Genomic DNA, 22,019 nt, shown 5'->3' with positions numbered 1-22,019 from the left:
TGTGGCCTATGGGCCTTAGGTTGCCAATCTATGCTATTAACAGGTTTGCATCCTATCCTGAAAATGTACAAAACTGTTAAACAGAGGTGTCCATGGACAATAGAGATGCATATTTACACAATGAAAGCCAATGTGGTTTCAAGGGCTATTCCAAGGATAAAAATGTGTATTTTGAGGAACCGTGAATACTACCTTGGGAGACATGTGGGTTGCCTCCATTCAATAACTTTCAAACTTACTCGACATCAACTATTGTTTCAATGTGCTTCATGCAAGCCACACAGAGTTTGTGAAAGGTAAGAATCAATGTTTTCATTTATTTATTAATTTTTAAAAGAGGTTTGACTCCTCTTTCCAACAGTTGATGCTCTCACCTGCAATGTCTGCGAAAAATACGAATTGGTTGGTGGATGTGTCGAGAAAAACTCCACTTGTGATACTTTCCCGGGAGAAAAGTGCCTGCTGACCTACATCAAAGGTATGTTTGATTCCATATGAAATCATGCTTAAGTTAATGTTATATAGCATGCCTGTTCTTTATCTTCTAGCTCCTGGATCTTCACACCAAATTACTACCTGTAATATTCTGGAATATTATAATACTCGGGGCTCATTCAGACCTTCTTTTGTGCCATGTTTCTAGACACAAATCTAGAATGGTTTGAAGCTTCCATGCTTTGAAGCATCATGTCCGAGCTCCCCCCGCCCCCAGTGTTTTCCCTCTGAAAACCTGTGATTTACTGCTGACTCAGAAACAAACGGCAATCCTTGGAAAACCTGAATTGCCATTTGTTCCAATTCAACATTACAGATCAGATTTTCGAGGTGAAGGCTCCGGACATGGAGCTTGGAAGCATGGACTGGTGCCTAGAAAGGGCGTGGCAAAAGCTAAGTGTGGATGAGCCCCCAGAAAGCCACCGTTTAATAAGCAGTCCTTATAGCCAGGAAACGAGTGGAATTGCATCTCTGTGTGGGGAATAGGGGTCTCCTAACAACTCTCAGCACTCTGAACAAACTACAGTTCCCAGGATTCTTTGGGGGAAGCCATGACTGCTAAACTGGTATCATACTGCTTGAAAAATATAATGCACACAAGAATAATGAAACCCATCTCATATCAGAAATGGATATATATATATATATATATATATATATATATATATACACACACATATATATACATATAGTGATACCTCGGGTTAAGTACTTAATTCATTCCAGAGGTCCGTTCTTAACCTGAAACTGTTCTTAACCTGAAGCACCACTTTAGCTAATGGGGCCGCCTGCTGCTGCTGCGCCGCTGGAACACAATTTCTGTTCCCATCCTGAAGCAAAGTTCTTAACCTGAGGTACTATTTCTGGGTTAGCGGATTCTGTAACCTGAAGCGTATGTTGTGGTTCGAGGACCCGAGCCCCGCAATGTGGAAAGAATACACAAGGACACGTTATATAAGGTTAATGGGCAAGGAAAGGCCACAACTTTATTGATTACAGCAGTGAAAAGGTATTGGTTTAGGCATTGGATCTCTCAAGCAAGTGGGTTTATTCACCAGTAGGTGGAGCCTGTTGATGCTAATCCAACTATAGGCTCTCCCCTGATGTCACCGAGGGTCGTGCTATGGCCTCCCGCCAAGCAGGCATCGGACAGAATACACGACCGCCAGATTCCTTTAACGGAATACCCCAAAATTGAAGGCATAGGCGATGGCCACACCTAGCTCTTCGCCACACCACAACACATTACTCCAATGCCTAACCTACCCACCAATACCACAAAAGTTGTGACGATTGCTACGAGGTAGGCGAAAAAACCAAAAAGCCTAATGCCAAATGGAAAAACTCCTACCAGGCCCCCTAGACAACCAGGGCGACCAACCTAAGGTCCATAGCAAGGCCAATGACCTAAGCCCTAACTCAAAGGGAGTGGAGGGTGGGTGACTCGCAGCGAGACGACGAAGAATGAGGCCGGGGAGAGGCTGGCGCCGCAGCAAAAGGCTGCTGAACACGCCCCCTCTCAGGCACCTGGTTGGATGCCTGCCGAGGGGCGTGGGCGCCAGCCAGCCCCTGCTAGGGGCGGTGCTCGGCTCCTGCCCACAACCACTCCCCTCTCTTGCAGGGAGGAGAGTCTTAACCTGAAGCATATGTAACCCGAGGTACCACTGTATATATAAACACACAATGTGGGAGAACTTTCCAAACAGAAATCAAATGGAGTATTCTGGAGTGGGGCATGACTGACTAGTTGGAATCTTGAACAAGAGCTCTTCAGACTATAGTATGTTTTTGCAAGTCCCCTTAGGCCCATTCCAGTGTGAGAAGCAAGGGTGACCCAGCCTGTTTCACCTCATCAGGTAAAGTTGGAAGGTGCCCCCTGCAGCTGATCACGCTGCTATGTCTTCTGGGTTATGGGTGAGTAGCCCATAAGACCTTGCCAGAACCTGGAAGCCACAACTGCTTCTCCTTGCTTCTCTGATGGTGGTGGTGGGCAGGTGGGCAGGGCATTCTTTACCATGGGAGAAGTGAGGAGGAGAAGCAGCAGCAGTGGCAATATCTTGTGAGAACCTGCACAGTGACAGGTGCAAGCGAGGAGCCCACGGGGTAACACCTTTGGGGATTCCACAATCTGAGGTGGCGGCTTCAGTCAACTTTCTGGGCAGGCTGGCCCTGGTTAGAGGAACACATGAAGGTACATTCAGCAGCCCCGTCCCCAGTTTCAGTGGCCCTGCCCACTTCATCTCTGACATCCCCATGCTGAGTGGTCTGCTCCCCACATACTTGGGGAGAGAACCACATGTTCTTTGACGACCTAAATAGGGCTACTGCCTCTCTACATTAAATCTAGCATGTCAATGTAAGGCATGTCAGAGATCCAACGCGTGGTCCATTTAATGATCTATGCTCAGGGCAGATCATAGGAAGAGCTGTGAATATACTAAATGAGTTCCCTTTTCTCCTTTTCCATAGACAGTAAGAAACCATATTATAGTCAACTGTGCTCCTCGAAGAGATTTCCATGTGGCCTTGTGGATCATACAAAAACATCAACATGCTGTGATTCCCATGACTTATGCAATGCACCATAGTAATATGTCTGTGAAACCATTGGGTCTTTTCCCTCTACCATATTCCAAGACGCTTTGCCTCTTTCCTCTCTCCTCCCAAGTATCCACACTCCCTGCTTCAGATAAATTGGTCCTGGGTCAGCTATTAATTTAGCCAAGTATTAACAGCAGCAGACCCCAAATTGTATTGCATGGCTGGCAGGACGTTTTTTGCAGCTGAAACATGGGCATCACTGCCATTATAAGAGAACAAGGGAGGAATTCAAGTTGAGTTCTGGCACCTCCTTTCCTAGAAAAAAACAGCACTGATGGCAGGTAGCAAATACTATCATCTGCTGAAAAGAATTACAGATGCATGTCAGATTCAGATCAGGATTGCCATACACCTCCCAAATAAGCTCAACAATTAATTTTGGGGGTTTTCCTTAAAAAAGCTCAACAACTTTCAGGGTGTCCTGGCTTTAACTTTTTGAAATATGGCAACCCTATATTCTGACATTCAAGCTAGCACTCTGTTTTCTCCAGTAGTCCTAAATACCACTGAAAGTTTAATGCCGTTGCATTAAATTACTTTTACAATTTAAAAATAATTTTCATGAGCTGCAAGGCCATCCTCATCTATCAGCCCTGAAGTGCACACTTATTTAGTCAACTTCTCTGTCAAAATGTTTTGCCAAATCATGTAACGACTCTGTTCCTGTACTGAATCTCCGTTTTCATTTACCAGTGGTTTGCAATCACCTGTCTTGTAGCAATAAAATAAAAAATAGCATTTCTTGAAATGGCATTGTCTCATTCTTTCAATCAAAACTGGGTAGTAATGCCAACGAAAATATTTTGTCAATAGAAGAGCAAACTGTTCCACCGCACTCCAATATTATTTTGCCACAAAACTCTCAGCATTTTTTCCAACAACCCTTCCACCCATGCAGATATGTGCCTAATTCTAAAAAAAACCTTTCCTCCAGCATTTCCAATTAAATGCATCATAAATATAGTTATAGTTTTTGCTGATACAGACTTACTGAGCAATTCTCCCCACCTCGAAGAAAGACGGTGTAACTTCTTCTGAGTTAACCCAGGCAAAGCTCTGGGCTCAGCAGAATGTAACTAAACATAGAACACAACTTGCTAAAAATGAATGGTTAAGTCCAGTGAAAGGCGACTACGGGGTTGTGGCGCTCATCTCACTTTCAGGCCGAGGGAGCTGGTGTTTGTCCACAGACAGCTTTCCGGGTCATGTGGCCAGCAGAACTAAACCGCTTCTGCAGCAACGGAACACCATGACAGAAACCAGAATGCATGGAAACACAGTTTACCTTCCTACTGAAGTGGTACCTATTTATCTACTTGCACTTTGACGTGCTTTCTAACTGCTAGGTTGGCAGGAGCTGGGACAGGGCAAAGGGAAATCACCCCATTGCTGGAATTCAAACTGCCAACCTTCCGATCGGCAAGCCCAAGAGGCTCAGTGGTTTAGACCACAGCGCCACCCGCATACTATGAGGTGTGTGACTCAACTCACATGCATGTCCAGCACTGATAGATATTCAATGCAACAACTCAAAAAGGATTGGAATTTTTATTGGAGACAGTACATGCACCCATTAGGAATATGTGTTTACTTTCTTGATTATTCCCCATAAGTTGCATCCACCAGAGGAGTATTGAAAGATTGGTTTATTCCTTGAAATGAAAGAGAGATGGCATATATAGGTATGGTTTCAGACAGCCAAGTTACAGATACACAGGCAGCAAAACATATTGTATATATACATCTTAGATCTAAAAAGGAGATGATCCCTAACAAGTCCCAGTCAGAAGAGTGAATGCAACAATGTTTCACAGACCCTAGGTGCTGGCTACCTGGGGCCCTGGGGTCCTGAGCACCCACAAAATTCCCCATGAAGGGGCCAGGCAACCCAAAATTTTGGTGCCAGGGCCATGCATTCTGTGTGGCATCCACAGCTCCGGGCACCCACAGTCGTGGGGCCAAGCTGGCACTCTTGCTGCAAACTCACAGTTAAAAGAAGGGAAGGGAGAAGGGAAGGGAAGGGAAGGGAAGGAGCACCTGATCTGGAATCCTACCAGAACACGGAGTCAAGGATCAGAGCTCTGTGCATCTGAAAGAGTTAAGCTATTTGTTTTTTATCAGTCCAGTTTTTACCATCCAGACAGGAAAGGTAAGGAAAGAGGAAGAGGAAGAGGAAGAGGAAGAGGAAGAGGAAGAGGAAGAGGAAGGAATCCTACCAGAACACAGAGTCAAGGATCAGAGCTCTGTGCATCTGAAAGAGTTAAGCTATTTGCTTTTTATCTTATGCCATCCAGACAGCAGAACTCTCACAGGTTCCTTTGGTCTGTGTGCAGAAAGGCATAGAGATGATCATAGAGATCATTTAGGAGAGACTCATTACAGCTGTGAGCTACAAAATCATTGAAAAATTGGGGTTGAAGTACAATTGAGGGGCAAATATTCCCTATGGAGAGGGAAGAGGCCTTCCCTATAGAGCAAAAAATATAACACCGAAATCCTTAGCAGCATTCTTGCAAATTCCTGTAATTGTTTATTGGGACAACGTGAAGTTGAAGGGACATGACTCTAGCTGGAAATGACTAAGTAATTATCTGCTTATTCCCTGAATCATGAATTTACTATTGAAAATACCTTTCATTATCTGTGCTGAGTCTTGTTCCTCCTTACAAGAATGATAATTGCTGTTTGCTGGTCGCACAAGATTAGTGTGCTGATTTTTACATTAAGTATTAGGAAGGCAGGATATTTACTTGTAACTTCCACGTCATGTTTAAGATAAGAGTTGGTACCAGAGTCTTTGGGGGGTATATTTATATTAAAGTAATGCCAAGTGCATTGATGCCATGATCCATTTGATAAACCATGTAAGAAGTCCAGATAAGCACACAAACTCTTTGCAAACTCTTCATACTGAACTTCATACAAGGAACTTCTCATTTGGTATAGTTCTTTCCATTCTTGCATGCCAATTGACATGAACTGATGGTCACCTTGTAAATTCCCCCAGAATCCTGGTTTTTGGTGGTGTTCCTCATTCTTCCACTGAAGCTCAGTCATCTCTATATGTTTTCACTGAGTCAGTCATGTGAAGGTCCATTAATCTGACCATGAAGCATTCATATGAAGCCTCCAAATGGGCATAGCACAACCTGCTCCTTGGTTGTTAATTCCTGATACAATCGGATTTAGCATATGGACTTCAGCAATATAGATCTCCAACAAGATCTACCAACTTACATGGTGATGAAATCCATCTCTGATTGGCTGAACTCGCAACTGTATAATAATTGCAGCATAGAGTCCAGCTGCCACTCCTGTGCTCTCCTGTGGATTGAGTTCTGCTGACAAGACAATGATCCTCTATTGAATTGTCACTCACCAGGAGAAAAGAAACTATGCATAAGATTCTGTTTCTTGGCCTATCTATTTACTGGCTTCATGACTGAGTGAGGATTGGCAGCATGGTCTCCCAGGTCATAGCCCAACACTCTAACCATTACACCACATTGGCTGAAACAAAATAGGGGGGGGGGGTATTTGCTACTTTATTTGTAGTATCTCCGGCAGTCCTTTTCTGAAGCTCAGTGGACAAAGAGTAGCAAACAGACATAGGCAACAATATACTTCAAGACTGGTAAGCAGGAGCTGGAAGTAATTCCTTCTTACAATGAACTTTCCAAGCGCTGGTTTCTGCATCTTTCTCCAAGGTCACAATAAAGTATGGAAGCTATTCACAGAATTGTAGAATTCAAAGGGTCATCTTGTCCAACCGCCTGCAATGCTGGAATCACAAAGAAGGATCCCTGACAGATGACCCTCCAACCTCTGTTTAAAAACTCCCAGTGAAGAAGACTCCATGACCTTCTGAGGTAGTCTGTTCCACAGTGAAACAGTTCTTCACCTCTGAAAGCTCTTCTTAATGTTCAGTCGAATTTTACTTCTGAAAATTTGAATTATTGGTTCAGGTCCTACCTTCCAGAGCAGCAGAAAACATATCCCATTGTTCCATCTTCCATGTGACAGCCCTTTAGATATTTGACAGTGGCTATCACCTCACCTCACAGTCTTCTATTCTCCAGGCTAAACATACCCAACACCCACAACTGTTCCTAATCAGGTTTGGTTTCCAGACCCTTTGTCATCTTGGTCACCCACCTCTGCATGCATTCTTTATGAAGAAATGAAACCTGTGTCTGGTTTGAGTTAGGGGGGTCCAGTGTCTGAGCTGACCCAACACATGTTTTGAGACAATTAACTATTGCTTGCTTTGATTGTGTAGGGAAATCTGCGATACAAGAAACCATGCATGGAAAATGTGAAAGCTGTGATACCATAAAGCACATTTGAAATGGATTGTTTGTTTCTTACCTCGATGATATTTTGAGATAAGTAGCTCAATGATCCTCCTTACCTGAACAAATCGTCCCATGTTATGAAATTATTATCAAACCTGATCAGTGAGCTTTGAAATTGTCAGCTCCATTTACTTCTTATTTCTTTGATTTCAGAGAGCTTCCATTTCAGATCTTCACAGAATAATAGAAATGGTCAAAACCCATCACTTCAGCAAAGAACAACAGACATTCTAGAATTCCAAGGACAGACTGAACTTCATGGATATGAATATAGTTAAATGATGGCATAGGTAAATCCCGTATCTGATATAGCCTATTTTTAAGAAAACACTACAACTCTCATCATAACCTATTTCATATCATGAGCTACCTGGGGACACACACAAAAATAATTAAGAACATATGCATGCACCAAGTGGTCTCTTGGGAGGGGGCAAGATTGAAATGCATACCCCTCAGAATCCCAGATTTTGGTGTCTTTACCCATTTTTCCACCTTGGCTCAATCTGCTCCTAGATTGCCACTTTCTGATAAGGTTTTATTTAACTTTAAGGGCACCTATGGGCTAAAGTTTCATTATCTGTGCTGAGTCCTGTTCCTCCTTGCAAGAATGATAATTGCAGTTTGCTGGTAGCACAAGATTAGTGTGCTGATCTTTACATTAAGCATTAGGAGGCCAGAATATTTACTTGTAACTTCCACATCATGTTTAAGATAAGAGTTGGTACCAGGGTCAAGGATAGTTCTTTGAGGGGAATACTTATATTAAAGCAATGCCAAGTGCAATGATGCCATGATCCACTTGATAAACCATGTAAGAAGTCCAGATCAGCACACACTATTGCACACACTTCAACACAAATAAGGAACTTCTCATTTTGTATAGTTATCTTCAGTCTTGTATGTCCCCTGACTTTTGGTGTATTTCCCCATTCTTCCACCTTGGTTCAATCTAATCTCTGTGTTTTCATGGGGCCATCCATGTGAAGATCCATTAATCTGACCATCAAGCATTCAGCTGAAGCCTCCAAGTGAGCATAGCACAACCTGCTCCTTGGCTGTCAATTGCTGATACAGTTGGATTTAGCATTTGGTCTACAGCATATGTAGACCACCAAATTACAGGGTGGTGAACTCCATCTCTGATTGGCTGAAAGTGCAACTGTATAATAATTGCAGGATAGAGTCCAGCTGCCACTCCTGTGCTCTCCTGTGGACAGTACATGCACCCATTAGGAATATGTGTTTACTTTCTCGATTATTCCCCATAAGTTGCACCCACCAAAGGAGTATTGAAAGATTGGTTTATTCCTTGAAATGAAAGAGAGATGGCATATATAGGTATGGTTTCAGACAGCCAAGTTACAGATACACAGGCAGCAAAACATATTGTATATATACATCTTAGATCTAAAAAGGAGATGATCCCTAACAAGTCCCAGTCAGAAGAGTGAATGCAACAATGTTTCACAGATCCTAGGTGCTGGCTACCTGGGGCCCTGGGGTCCTGAGCACCCACAAAATTCCCCATGAAGGAGCCAGGCAACCCAAAATTTTGGTGCCGGGGCCATGTATGCTGTGTGGCATCCACAGCTCCAGGCACCCACAGTCGTGGGGCCAAGCTGGCACTCTTGCTGCAAACTCACAGTTAAACGAAGGGAAGGGAAGGGGGAAGGGAATGGAGTGGAGGGGAGGGGAGGGGACCTGATCTGGAATCTTACCACAACACAGAGTCAAAGATTAGAGCTCTGTGCATCTGAAAGAGTTAAGCTATTTGCTTTTTATCTTATACCATTCAGACAGCAGAACTCTCACAGGTTCCTTTGGTCTGTGTGCAGAAAGGCGGAGAGATCATTAAGGAGAGACCCATTACAGCTGTGAACTACAAAATCATTGAAAGCCTGGGGTTGAAGTACAATTGAGGACCAAATATTCCCTATAGAGAGGGAAGAGGCCTTCCCAAGAGAGCAAACAATATACATTGGTACCTCTGGTTATGTACTTAATTCGTTCCGGAGGTCCGTTCTTAATCTGAAGCTGTTCTTAACCTGAAGTACCACTTTAGCTAATGGGGCCTCCTGCTGCCACTGTTCTCATCCTGAAGCAAAGTTCTTAACCCGAGGTACTATTTCTGGGTTAGTGGAGTCTGTAACCTGAAACATATGTAACCTGAAGCGTATGTAACCCGAGGTACCACTGTAAAACCGAAATCCTTAGCAGCATTCCTGCAAGTTCCTGTCAGTTTACCAATTGTTTATTGGGATAATGTAAAGTTGAAGGGACATGACTCTAGCTGGAAATGACTAAGTAATTATCTGCATATTCCCTGAATCATGAATTTACTATTGAAAATACCTTTCATTATCTGTGCTGAGTCTTGTTCCTCCTTACAAGAATGATAATTGCAGTTTGCAATTATCAGCACAGAAGATTAGTGTGCTGATTTTTACATTAAGTATTAGGAAGGCAGGATATTTACTTGTAACTTCCACGTCATGTTTAATATAAGAGTTAGTACCAGAGTCTTTGAGGGGTGTATTTATATTAAAGTAATGCCAAGTGCACTGATGCCATGATCCACTTGATAAACCATGTAAGAAGTCCAGATAAGCACACAAACTCTTTGCAAACTCTTCAGTATGAACAAGGAACTTCTCATTTTGTATAGTTATTTCCATTCTTGCATGCCAATTGACATGAACTGATGGTCACCTTGTAAATTCCCTCAGAATCCGGGCTTTTGGTGGTGTTCCCCATTCTTCCACTGAAGCTCAGTCATGTCTATGTGTTTTCACTGAGTCAGTCATGTGAAGGTCCATTAATCTGACCATGAAGCATTCATATGAAGCCTCCAAATGGGCATAGCACAACCTGCTCCTTGGCCATTAATTCCTGATACAATCGGATTTAGCATATGGACTTCAGCAATATAGATCTCCAACAAGATCTACCAACTTACATGGTGGTGAAATCCATCTCTGATTGGCTGAACTCGCAACTGTATAATAATTGCAGCATAGAGTCCAGCTGCCACTCCTGTGCTCTCCTGTGGATTGAGTTCTGCTGACAAGACCTTGATCCTCTATCTAATTGTCACTCACCAGGAGAAAAGAAACTATGCATAAGATTCTGTTTCTTGGCCTCTCCATCCTCCTCTGCTGTGCTCTGGGTGAGTAGCAAAAAATATAGCTTGGCACTGTGCAGCTGCAGCAAATCTGTCATTCTTGCCAATTTAAGCTATCTCCTCTTTTCACTAACCAGCAGAGGAATACAATGATGAGAAACCAGGTAAACAATGTGCTACGAGTCACTGCTAAAATCGCACCCTTTCTCACTTTCTAGTAAGAATGCCTTCCTGCCAGCCTCTCCTTCTCTTCCATCCCACCCCTCAACTATCAGACCTTTTCACAGCTCCAGATCAGTCCAGCTGGGCTGACTTGACTCAGGGTTACCCATCACTGTCTCAAGCCAATCTGGCTGAAGTCCAGATCATGCCCCTGCCTTATCTATGCCAGGGGTTGGCAAGGTTTACCTTGCCTGGGCTGGTTCACTCCAGCGGAGATCCCTCCTTGGGCCGGATTGCGTGCATGCCTGCGATTTCCGGCGTCTGCGCAGACATGATTTCCGGTGCCTGCATCTGTGCAGACGTGATTTCCAGCATCTGCGCATGCGCAGACAGAATTTCTGGCACTGCAGAAGCAAGTCCCCACACCGCTCTGTGCCAGCTTAGTGCAGAGTTCGGGGACTTGCCAAGTGGGGGGGCAGCCCATGGGCCGGTTAAATGACCCTCGTGGGCAGCTTGTGGCCTATGGGCCTTAGGTTGCCAATCTATGCTATTAACAGGTTTTGCATCCTATCCTGAAAATGTACAAAACTGTTAAACAGAGGTGTCCATGGACAATAGAGATGCATATTTACACAATGAAAGCCAATGTGGTTTCAAGGGCTATTCCAAGGATAAAAATGTGTATTTTGAGGAACCGTGAATACTACCTTGTGAGACATGTGGGTTGCCTCCATTCAATAACTTTCAAACTTGCTCAACATCTGTAAATGGGAACACAAAAAGGGGAGGTGTGAGGAGGTCAAGGAAACAAGTAAATGAATTTAAAGATATTGAAAAATGGATTTTTTATTTTTTCTTAGCTATCTGTTTTTTGAACTTTGCATTTTTTCTCTCTTTTTTCTTTCTTTTCTTCTATTTTTTTTTAGTATGTTAATTACTGTTTTAACTTTTTTATTCTGTAAACCTATGGTTTTTTTGGTAAAACGCTAATAAATATTTTATAAAAAACAACAACCAAACTTGCTCGACATCAACTATTGTTTCAATGTGCTTCATGCAAGCCACACAGAGTTTGTGAAAGGTAAGAATCAATGTTTTCATTTATTTATTAATTTTTAAAAGAGGTTTGACTCCTCTTTCCAACAGTTGATGCTCTCTCTTTTTTTAAAGTAATATTTATTAAAGTTTCAAACAAAATTACAATAATACAAAAAACAAACAAAAAAAGAAGAAGAAATAAAATACAAAAAACAGAAAAAATAGAATAACAATTAAAAACAAATCAGTCTTTCCATATCTTGTCTTTTGTTCACTTGTTTCCCGGACCTCCTCACACCTCCCTTTTTTGCATCCCAGATCAGTTAATTAATTCAGCAAATCCTTTCCCTTTTTGTTCTTATCTTAATCCTTAATCTTAGTATATTATTACTTCAAGTTCCCATCTATTAACAATCCATTTTTACATAAACGTTAATAACATTGCTGCTAAAACCACTTAACTTCATTCCAACATCATTCTAACATTCATTAATTTTACAATATTTCTGTAAATAGTCTTTAAATTTCTTCCAATCTTCTTCCACCGACTCTTCTCCCTGGTCTCGGATTCTGCCGGTCATCTCCGCCAGTTCCATATAGTCCATCACCTTCATCTGCCATTCTTCCAGTGTGGGTAAATCTTGTGTCTTCCAATACTTTGCAATAAGTATTCTTGCTGCTGTTGTAGCATACATAAAGAAAGTTCTATCCTTCTTTGGCACCAATTGGCCGACAATGCCCAGGAGAAAGGCCTCTGGTTTCTTCAGGAAGGTATATTTAAATACCTTTTTCATTTCATTATATATCATCTCCCAGAAAGCCTTAATCCTTGGGCACGTCCACCAAAGGTGAAAGAATGTACCTTCAGTTTCTTTACATTTCCAACACTTATTATCGGGCAAGTGATAGATTTTTGCAAGCTTGACTGGGGTCATGTACCACCTGTATATCATTTTCATAATATTCTCTCTTAAGACATTACATGCCATAAACTTCATACCTGTGGTCCATAACTGTTCCCAGTCAGCCATCATAATGTTATGTCCAACATCTTGTGCCCATTTAATCATAGCAGATTTCACCGTTTCATCCTGAGTATTCCATTTCAACAGCAAGTTATACATTCTTGACAAAGTCTTAGTTTTGGGATCTAACAGTACTGTTTCCAATTTTGATTTTTCCACCTGGAAGCCAATTTTCTTATCCACATTGAATGCCTCCATTATTTGATAATAATGAAGCCAATCTCGCACTTTATTTTTTAGTTTTTCAAAGCTCTGCAATTTCAATTTATCTCCCTCTTGTTCCAAAATTTCCCAATATTTAGGCCATTTGGCCTCCATATTGAGCTTTTTCTGAGCCTTCGCTTCCATCGGTGACAACCACCTTGGGGTTTTATTTTCAAGTAAGTCCTTATATCTTATCCAGACATTAAACAATGCTTTCCTGACAATATGGTTTTTAAATGCTTTATGTGCTTTGACCTTATCATACCACAGATATGCATGCCACCCAAATACATTGTTAAAACCTTCTAAATCCAAAATGTCTGTGTTTTCAAGAAGCAGCCAATCTCTCAGCCAGCAAAATGCGGCCGACTCATAGTAAAGTTTAAGGTCTGGCAGGGCAAATCCACCTCTTTCTTTTGCATCTGTTAGTATTTTAAATTTTATTCTAGGCTTCTTGCCCTGCCAGACAAATCTAGAAATATCTCTCTGCCACTTCTTGAAACAATCAATTTTATCCAAAATTTGCAATGTTTGAAACAAAAACAACATTCTTGGCAATACATTCATTTTTATCACAGCTATACGGCCTAGCAGTGAAAGCTTCAAATTTGACCATATTTCTAAATCTTTTTTCACTTCCGCCCAGCATTTCTCATAGTTATCTTTAAATAGATTCACATTCTTAGCTGTCATATTAACCCCCAGGTATTTCACTTTCTTAACCAATGTCAAACCTGTCTCCTTCTGAAACCCCTCTCTCTCAATCGCTGTTAGATTTTTCTCTAAAACCTTAGTTTTTAACTTATTCAAGTTAAATCCTGCAACTTGACCAAATTCTTGAATCAGTTCCAATACTCTTTTAGTACTAGATTCTGGCTCCTGTAATGTCAATACTAAATCATCTGCAAATGCTCTCAATTTGTACTGTTTAGCTCCAACTTGTATGCCTTTAACCAATTGGTCCCTTCTAATCATATTTAAAAGGACCTCCAGGACCAATATAAAAAGCAATGGGGAAATTGGGCAACCTTGTTGTGTCCCTTTCTTTATCTTAAATTCCGCCGTCACCACATTATTAACAATTAGTTTAGCCTTTTGTTCAGAGTATATTGCACTTATACCATTTCCAAAACCTTGACCAACCCCCATCCCCATAGGTTCTTCTTCATAAAACTCCAGGAAATATTGTCAAAAGCTTTCTCTGCGTCCACAAATATCAAAACTGCCTTTGTATTTATATTCACTTGCAATTTTTCTAAAATATTAATTATGTTTCTCGTATTATCAGACAAGTGTCTACCCAGGAGAAAGCCTGCTTGATCTTTATGAATCTCTTCCATTAAGACTTTTTAAAATCTTTTTGCCAAAATGTCTGCAAAAATTTTGTGATCCACATTAAGCAATGATATGGGGCGGTAGTTCTTGAGCTGCGTCCTTTCAGTCTCTGTTTTCGGTATAAGTGTGATATACGCTTCCTTCCATGTCTCCGGTGCCCTTTTCCCTTCCAATATTTCATTACAGACTTCCTTTAAAGGTTGTATTAACCATTCTTTCAAAGTTCTGTAATATCTAGAAGTCAATCCATCCGGTCCTGGAGATTTACCTAATTGCATACTCTGAATGGCACCTTCTACCTCCTGTTCAGTTATTTTATAATTCAACAATAGTTTATTTTCTTGGGAAATTTTTTGTAATCCATTTATTTCCAAAAACCGATCTATGTCAATTTCTTTCTGTGGCCCTTGTGTATATAATTGTTTAAAGTACCTCTGGAAACAATTTCTAATCTCCACTGGGTTCTGTATATTCTTTCCTTCCACTTCTAAATTTGTGATGGTATTAAGTTTTTGTCTTTTTTTCATTTGCCAAGCCAACAATTTCCCACATTTATTAGCCGACTCAAATGTCTTTTGTTTCATCTGTTTAATTTTCCATTCTATTTCCTGATTCATCATTTTCATATATTGTACTTGGTACAACTTTATTTCTCTCAAGATCTCTTGCGACTTTGGTTTTGCTCTCAATTTCTTCTCACTTTCGTTTATTTTCTCCAAAATTTTATCTTTCTTCTCGTTCTGAGTTCTCTTCTTTATAGCATTCTGTTGTATCAGAAACCCTCTCATGACCGCTTTACTTGCGTCCCAGATTACTCTTTTTTCAACAGTGGTATTCATATTTATCTCAAAATAGTCTCTCAAGGTTTTTTTGGGCCTTCTTAGTCACTTCTTCATCCCTAAACAAGGTGTCATTCATCCTCCATCTGAAAGAGCCAGTTGGTGTTAGTTTCATCTCCATCTTCATGGCATTATGGTCGGAGCAGGTTTTTGAGCAAATTTCCACTTTTCTTGTCTTTGGGGCCAGTACACTAGTTGCCCATATTTGGTCAATTCTTGTCCATGTCATTTTGGCTTCAGAGAAGAAAGTTCCCTCTCTACCCAAGCGGTTCTTTGTTCTCCAAATGTCATCTAAATCCAAATTGTCAGTCATCTCAAAAAAAGTTTTCGGTAGTCTACCATCCTTAGTAATTACCTGTCTTTGTGCCTTGTCCATATTTGTAGATACCACTCCATTCATATCCCCCATCAAGATCACATTGTAATCCAAATAGTCCATCAAGGTCTCATGCAACTATTTAAAGAATTCTGATTTTCCCTCATTTGGTACATAAACTCCTACTATCAGAAATTTCTCTCCTTGTATTTGAATTTCAATTGCCACAAATCTTCCTTGGTCATCTTTAAAAATAAATTTCGGTGATAAACTCTCCTTTGCATAAATCACCACTCCTCTTTTTTTAACTTTGTCCGATGAGATAAACTCTTGACCCAGTCTTTTGTTAATCAATACTTTTCTGTGTAACCTTATTACATGTGTTTCCTGTAAACAAATCAAGTCCAATTGTTCCTTTTTTAATAAATGAAAAATTCTTTTCCTTTTCTGGGGGGAGTTGAGACCATTAGTATTCCAGCTTAATAGTTGCAGCGCCATGATGTAGTTACTTTACTTTTCCTCCAACTGCACCAAGTGCTTGTTCTTCTTCTGTCGGTGGTGTCACTTTCTTTGGGTAGTCCAATCCAAAAGGTAGTATTGTTTTATCTAGTATTCCTCTTTCTAATGCTCCTGGCTCTTCTCCAGATTCTTTCTGCAAATCTTCTCTGTAATCTTTCAAAAATCTTTCTTTGTCATCCACTGATCTTATTTTTATCTTTCTTCCTTTAAAGCTAAAAGATAGGCCTTGGGGAAATTCCCACCTGAAAAGAATTCTGTTGCTTCTCAACAGGGCAACCAAATCTCTGTAATTGGATCTAAGGTCCAGAAGATATTTCGGAATGTCTTTAAATATCTCCACACTTGACTGATGTATTTCCAAGGTCTTCTGAAAGTGCAGACTCAAGATTTTGTCTCTCTCCTCTTTTGTTAGGAGAGTAATCAAACAGTCTCTCACCCTGTTCTTCTTTCCCCCTCTTCCAAGCCTAAAAGCACTCACTATCTTAAATTCTTCCTTCTCCAAATCTGGTTTCCAAAAGTCTTCAAATTCCTGCGTAAGAAAGTCAATCAGGTTATCTTTCTCAAGTTCAGGCACAGCCCTAATCCTCAGGTTCGTTTGTTTCTCCTTCAATTCAATCATAGACAGCATCGACCTGTGGTCCTCTAGTTGTCTTTGTATAGGTGGTATCTTCTCCTCTACAGCAAGTGCTTTTTCCTTAGCTTCTTCGGCTGTCTGTCAGGTCAAGGTAGATTCCTGTAGCAATTTCTCAATAGTTTCTGTATTAGTGTTCACCTTCTGTCCCAAATTATTAATACTTGTGGTGTTTTGATCGATTTTAATTGATGCTTCAGCTACTTGTTTACTTAACTTTTCCAAAGATTCATTTATTTTACCTAGTGCAAGTGCTAAAACATCTTCAGATGCCATTACTTTTGACTTAGGTTGTGCAGATGCTGCTGCTGATGGAACAGAAGGGCCAGATGCTGATGCTCTTTGCTGCCAGGATTTACCAGACCTCGTTGTTTTTTCTTGAAGCAAATCTATCTTTTCTTTTCCATCTGCCATAACACTTTAGCTGGAGCCCAAGGTCAATCCCACGGTAAGGGTTTGTTTTGAAGTGGAAAATTCCCCTGGCCCAGTTGTAACAATTTCAAACTTCTAGGGGGACACAGTAACAGTCAAGACTTGTTGCATTAGAAAATAACTCTTTTTAAACCCCCATTTCACAAAATAAGCAACAGTTTCAAATTCAGTTACTTTTCAGTTACTTTAAAGTCGGGAGAAGCCAACCAGGAACAATGTATCTCTCTTGCAGAATTAGCTGTCAAAAGGTACTCTATTCACAAACAGCGCATTTCGCAAAATGGCAGTCTTATCGTCCATTGGCAGCCCGTTCCCAGGTTTTAAGTGGTGGATTTTTATTTCCTTCCCTCTCTTTTTGCAGGAAAATATAGTTCAAACCTTTCCCCCCTCCTCTCCTGCTGCCAAGGGGGGAAATCACTTGTTTTGATGTTCGAATTATAGTCCTTCCCAATCGGCTTTCAAGGTCTTTAGCTTACAGTCTCTTTGCTTTAGTCTATTTACAAGAAACGGAAGGCGGACTTCCTGTTTATGCCTCCCCGCTTCGGTTCCGAATTAAGCCTTTCCCCCCTTCCTTTATTTCCAATTTTATCCTACTCACGGGTAGTTGCTTTTGAGGCCAGATTGTCACAGGAAAAAGTCAGCACTCTTCGGTAACGGCTGTGCGGCTCCGTTCCGCGGAAGAAGCAGTTGACTCTCAGCACCGCACCACTCACCCCGCTTCTACGGAGCCCGTAGTTGGGTTCCTTTGCAAATTGGGGGGGCGCGAAAGGTGCCCGCCGAGTCCCACGCTCACAGGCTTCACCTGCCTGTGATTTTTTGAAGGGTCCCCGCTTCGCCGTAGTGGTGCAGACCCGATTCCCGCAGAGCTGGTCCCTCAGAGTCAGAGGGAATCCGCCATTACCGATGGCGCCAAGCCGGAAGTCTGACACTAGAGATGCATATTTACACAATGAAAGCCAATGTGGTTTCAAGGGCTATTCCAAGGATAAAAATGTGTATTTTGAGGAACCGTGAATACTACCTTGGGAGACATGTGGGTTGCCTCCATTCAATAACTTTCAAACTTACTCGACATCAACTATTGTTTCAATGTGCTTCATGCAAACCACACAGAGTTTGTGAAAGGTAAGAATCAATGTTTTCATTTATTTATTAATTTTTAAAAGAGGTTTGACTCCTCTTTCCAACAGTTGATGCTCTCACCTGCAATGTCTGTGAAAAATACGAATTTGTTGGTGGATGTGTCGAGAAAAAGTCCACTTGTGAAGCTTCCCCGGGAGAAAAGTGCCTGCTGATCTACATCGAAGGTATGTTTGAGTCCATATGAAATCATGCTTAAGTTAATGTTATATAGCATGCCTGTTCTTTATCTTCTAGCTCCTGGATCTTCACACCACATTACTACCTGTAATATTCTGGAATATTATAATACTCGGGGCTCATTCAGACTTCCTTTTGTGCCATGTTTCTAGACACAAATCTAGAATGGTTTGAAGCTTCCATGATTTGAAGCATCATGTCTGAGCTCCCCCCGCCTCCAGTGTTTTCCCTCTGAAAACCTGTGATTTACTGCTGAATCAGAAACAAACGGCAATCCTTGGAAAACCTGAATTGCCATTTGTTCCAATTCAACATTACAGATCAGATTTTCGAGGTGAAGGCTCCGGACATGGAGCTTGGAAGCATGGACTGGTGCCTAGAAAGGGCGTGGCAAAAGCTAAGTGTGGATGAGCCCCCAGAAAGCCACCGTTTAATAAACATTCCTTATAGCCAGGAAACGAGTGGAATTGCATCTCTGTGTGGGGAATAGGGGTCTCCTAACAACTCTCAGCACTCTGAACAAACTACAGTTCCCAAGATTCTTTGGTGGCCCAGCCTGTTTCACCTCATCAGGTAAAGTTGGAAGGTGCCCCCTGCAGCTGATCATGCTGCTATGTCTTCTGGGTAATGGGTGAGTAGCCCATAAGACCTTGCCAGAACCTGGAAGCCACAACTGCTTCTCCTTGCTTCTCTGATGGTGGTGGTGGGCAGGTGGGCAGGGCATTCTTTACCATGGGAGAAGTGAGGAGAAGCAGCATCAGCGGCAATATCTTGTGAGAACCTGCACAGTGATAGGTGCAAGCGAGGAGCCCACGGGGTGCCACCTTTGGGGATTCCACAATCTGAGGTGGCGGCTTCAGTCAACTTTCTGGGCAGGCTGGCCCTGGTTAGAGGAACACATGAAGGTACATTCAGCAGCCCTGTCCCCAGTTTCAGTGGCCCTGCCCACTTCATCTCTGACATCCCCATGCTGAGTGGTCTGCTCCCCACATACTTCATACTTGGGGAGAGAACCACATGTTCTTTGACAACCTAAATAGGGCTACTGCCTCTCTACATTAAATCTAGCATCTCAATGGAAAGCATGTCAGAGGTCCAACGCGTGGTCCATTTAATGATCTATGCTCAGGGCAGATCATAGGAAGAGCTGTGAATATACTAAATGAGTTCCCTTTTCTCCTTTTCCATAGATACGAAGGTACCATATTATAGGCAACAGTGCTCCTCGAAGAAATCTCCATGTGACCTTGTGGACGTGAGCATAGATCGTAAAAAAACATCAACATGCTGTGATTCCCATGACTTATGCAATGCACCATAGGAATATGTCTGTGAAACCACTGGGTCTTTTTCCTCTACCATATTCCAAGACGCTTTGCCTCTTTCCTCTCTCCTCCCAAGTATCCACACTCCCTGCTTCAGATAAATTGGTCCTGGGTCAGCTATTAATTTAGCCAAGTATTAACAGCAGCAGACCCCAAATTGCATTGCATGGCTGGCAGGACTTTTTTGCAGCTGAAACATGGGCACCACTGCCATTATAAGAGAACAAGGGAGGAATTCAAGTTGAGTTCTGGCACCTCCTTTCCTAGAAAAAAACAGCACTGATGGCAGGTAGCAAATACTATCATCTGCTGAAAAGAATTACAGATGCATGTCAGATTCAGATCAGGATTGCCATACACCTCCCAAAAAAGCTCAACAATTAATTTTGGGGTTTTCCTTAAAAAAGCTCAACAACTTTCAGGGTGTCCTGGCTTTTACTTTTTGAAATATGACAACCCTATATTCTGACATTCAAGCTAGCACTCTGTTTTCTCCAGTAGTCCTAAATACCACTGAAAGTTTAATGCCGTGATATAGCTAGTGATTGATAGGACCCATGGACTTCAATGCATGCCCTTGAGCTGCAAAATCATTTCAGTAAACTCTGAAACTCACATGTATTTAGTCAGCTTCTCTGCAAAAGTGTTTTGCCAAATGCAACAACTCTGTTCTTGTATTGAACCTCCAATTTTATTCCCCACTATTTTACAATTACCTGTCTTACAGCAATAAAATAAAACAATAGCATTTCTTGAAATGGCATTGTCTCGTTCTTTCAATCAAAACTGGATAGTAATGTCAATGAAAATCTTTTTCACCACATGTTGTGTTTCACCACAAAGCAAAGTGTTTCACCACATTCCAAGATTATTTTATCCCCGAACTCTTAGGTTTTCTTCCATCGCCACCACATACAGAGATAAGTGCCTAATTCTTTCTTCCAACCTTTTCAGTTGAGCTGAATGAGAGGCCCAATGAGGCAGTTGTGAGGACTGAAGGTCCTTGCCTTCCAACCACTCTCTAAAGCAGGGGTCAGCAAACTTACCGTGCCTCGGGCCGGTGTCTCCAGTGCAGGCCGGGGGAGCACGTGCCCATACGCCTGCACACACACTATTTCCAGCGCACTTCCGGGTTGGAGGAGCACCAGAAATAGCTTGTCCGCATGTGCATGGGCCTCCTCCAACCCAGATGTGCACTGGAAATAATGCTTGCGCATGCGCACAAGCTATTTCCGGTGCTCCTCCGACCTGGAAGTTGGCAGCCCCGCAGCACAGCACAGCGCTGGTAAGAGCGGGCGGCGGCAGCAGGTGGCGGGGTTTGGTGCTGGCCGGATAAACGAGTCCCTCGGGCCTTATCCAGCCCGCGGGCCTTAGTTTGGGGACCCCTGTTCTAAGGCTCCTCTCCCAGCAGTCTAAGGCTCCTTTGCCTGGTCTCTTTGCTCTACCCACTTCATTTCTCTCTGTGCTCTCTGGATATGAGTAATTAAATCCTGGGTTGTGGAAGAAGAAGAAGAAGAGTTTGATTTTGATATCCTGCTTTATCACTACCCGAAGGAGTCTCAAAGCGGCTAACATTCTCCTTTCCCTTCCTCCCCCACTACAAACACTCTGTGAGGTGAGTGGGGCTGAGAGACTTCAAAGAAGTGTGACTGACCCAAGGCCACCCAGCAGCTGCATGTGGAGGAGCGGAGACGCGAACCCGGTTCCCCAGATTACAAGTCTACCGCTCTTAACCACTACACCACACTGGCTCTGATTGAAAACCTCCCCAGAACAACATCAAGCAATTGTTTTATTGTTGCACTCATTGCATGGTCCTTTGAATCCATAAAAAACAAAACAATCAGTGCTGTCAGGGGGAAGGAAAGTTGCATCAGTGTAGATGTCAGACTGGATGTGGCCTCCAGGACCAGGGTCATAGGAGTTTCCCACTGGAGGGGGAGGGCATTCAGTTGAGATTCCCCGTCCCTCCCAAAACACGAGATCAGTCTTGGAAAATGGTTCTGTATTGTCATTTCCATTCTGTTCCTGCTGATAAGATTTTGTGGGTCATTGCAGTTGGGTGCAGAACATTCTCTACCTATAACTGCAGTGGAACTTTGGAGCTGGGAGCCCATTTTAGCGAATGAACCAGAGAGACAGACCTGCCAAGATTCCAACAAAGAGCTTCCTGATTTGTTCACTGGTTTCCCTTGTGGTAGCACAGTGAAAAGAGAAGGGGTGGAATTGCTGCCCAGGGTCCCAGCACGGCATCACCAAACCAGGCAACCTACTGCTTTTTCTTGATCTGGTCAGCTG

Source organism: Podarcis muralis, chromosome 15, assembly GCF_964188315.1.
Source record: "Podarcis muralis chromosome 15, rPodMur119.hap1.1, whole genome shotgun sequence".
Taxonomy (NCBI): domain Eukaryota; kingdom Metazoa; phylum Chordata; class Lepidosauria; order Squamata; family Lacertidae; genus Podarcis; species Podarcis muralis.
This window is presented reverse-complemented; position numbering follows the sequence as displayed.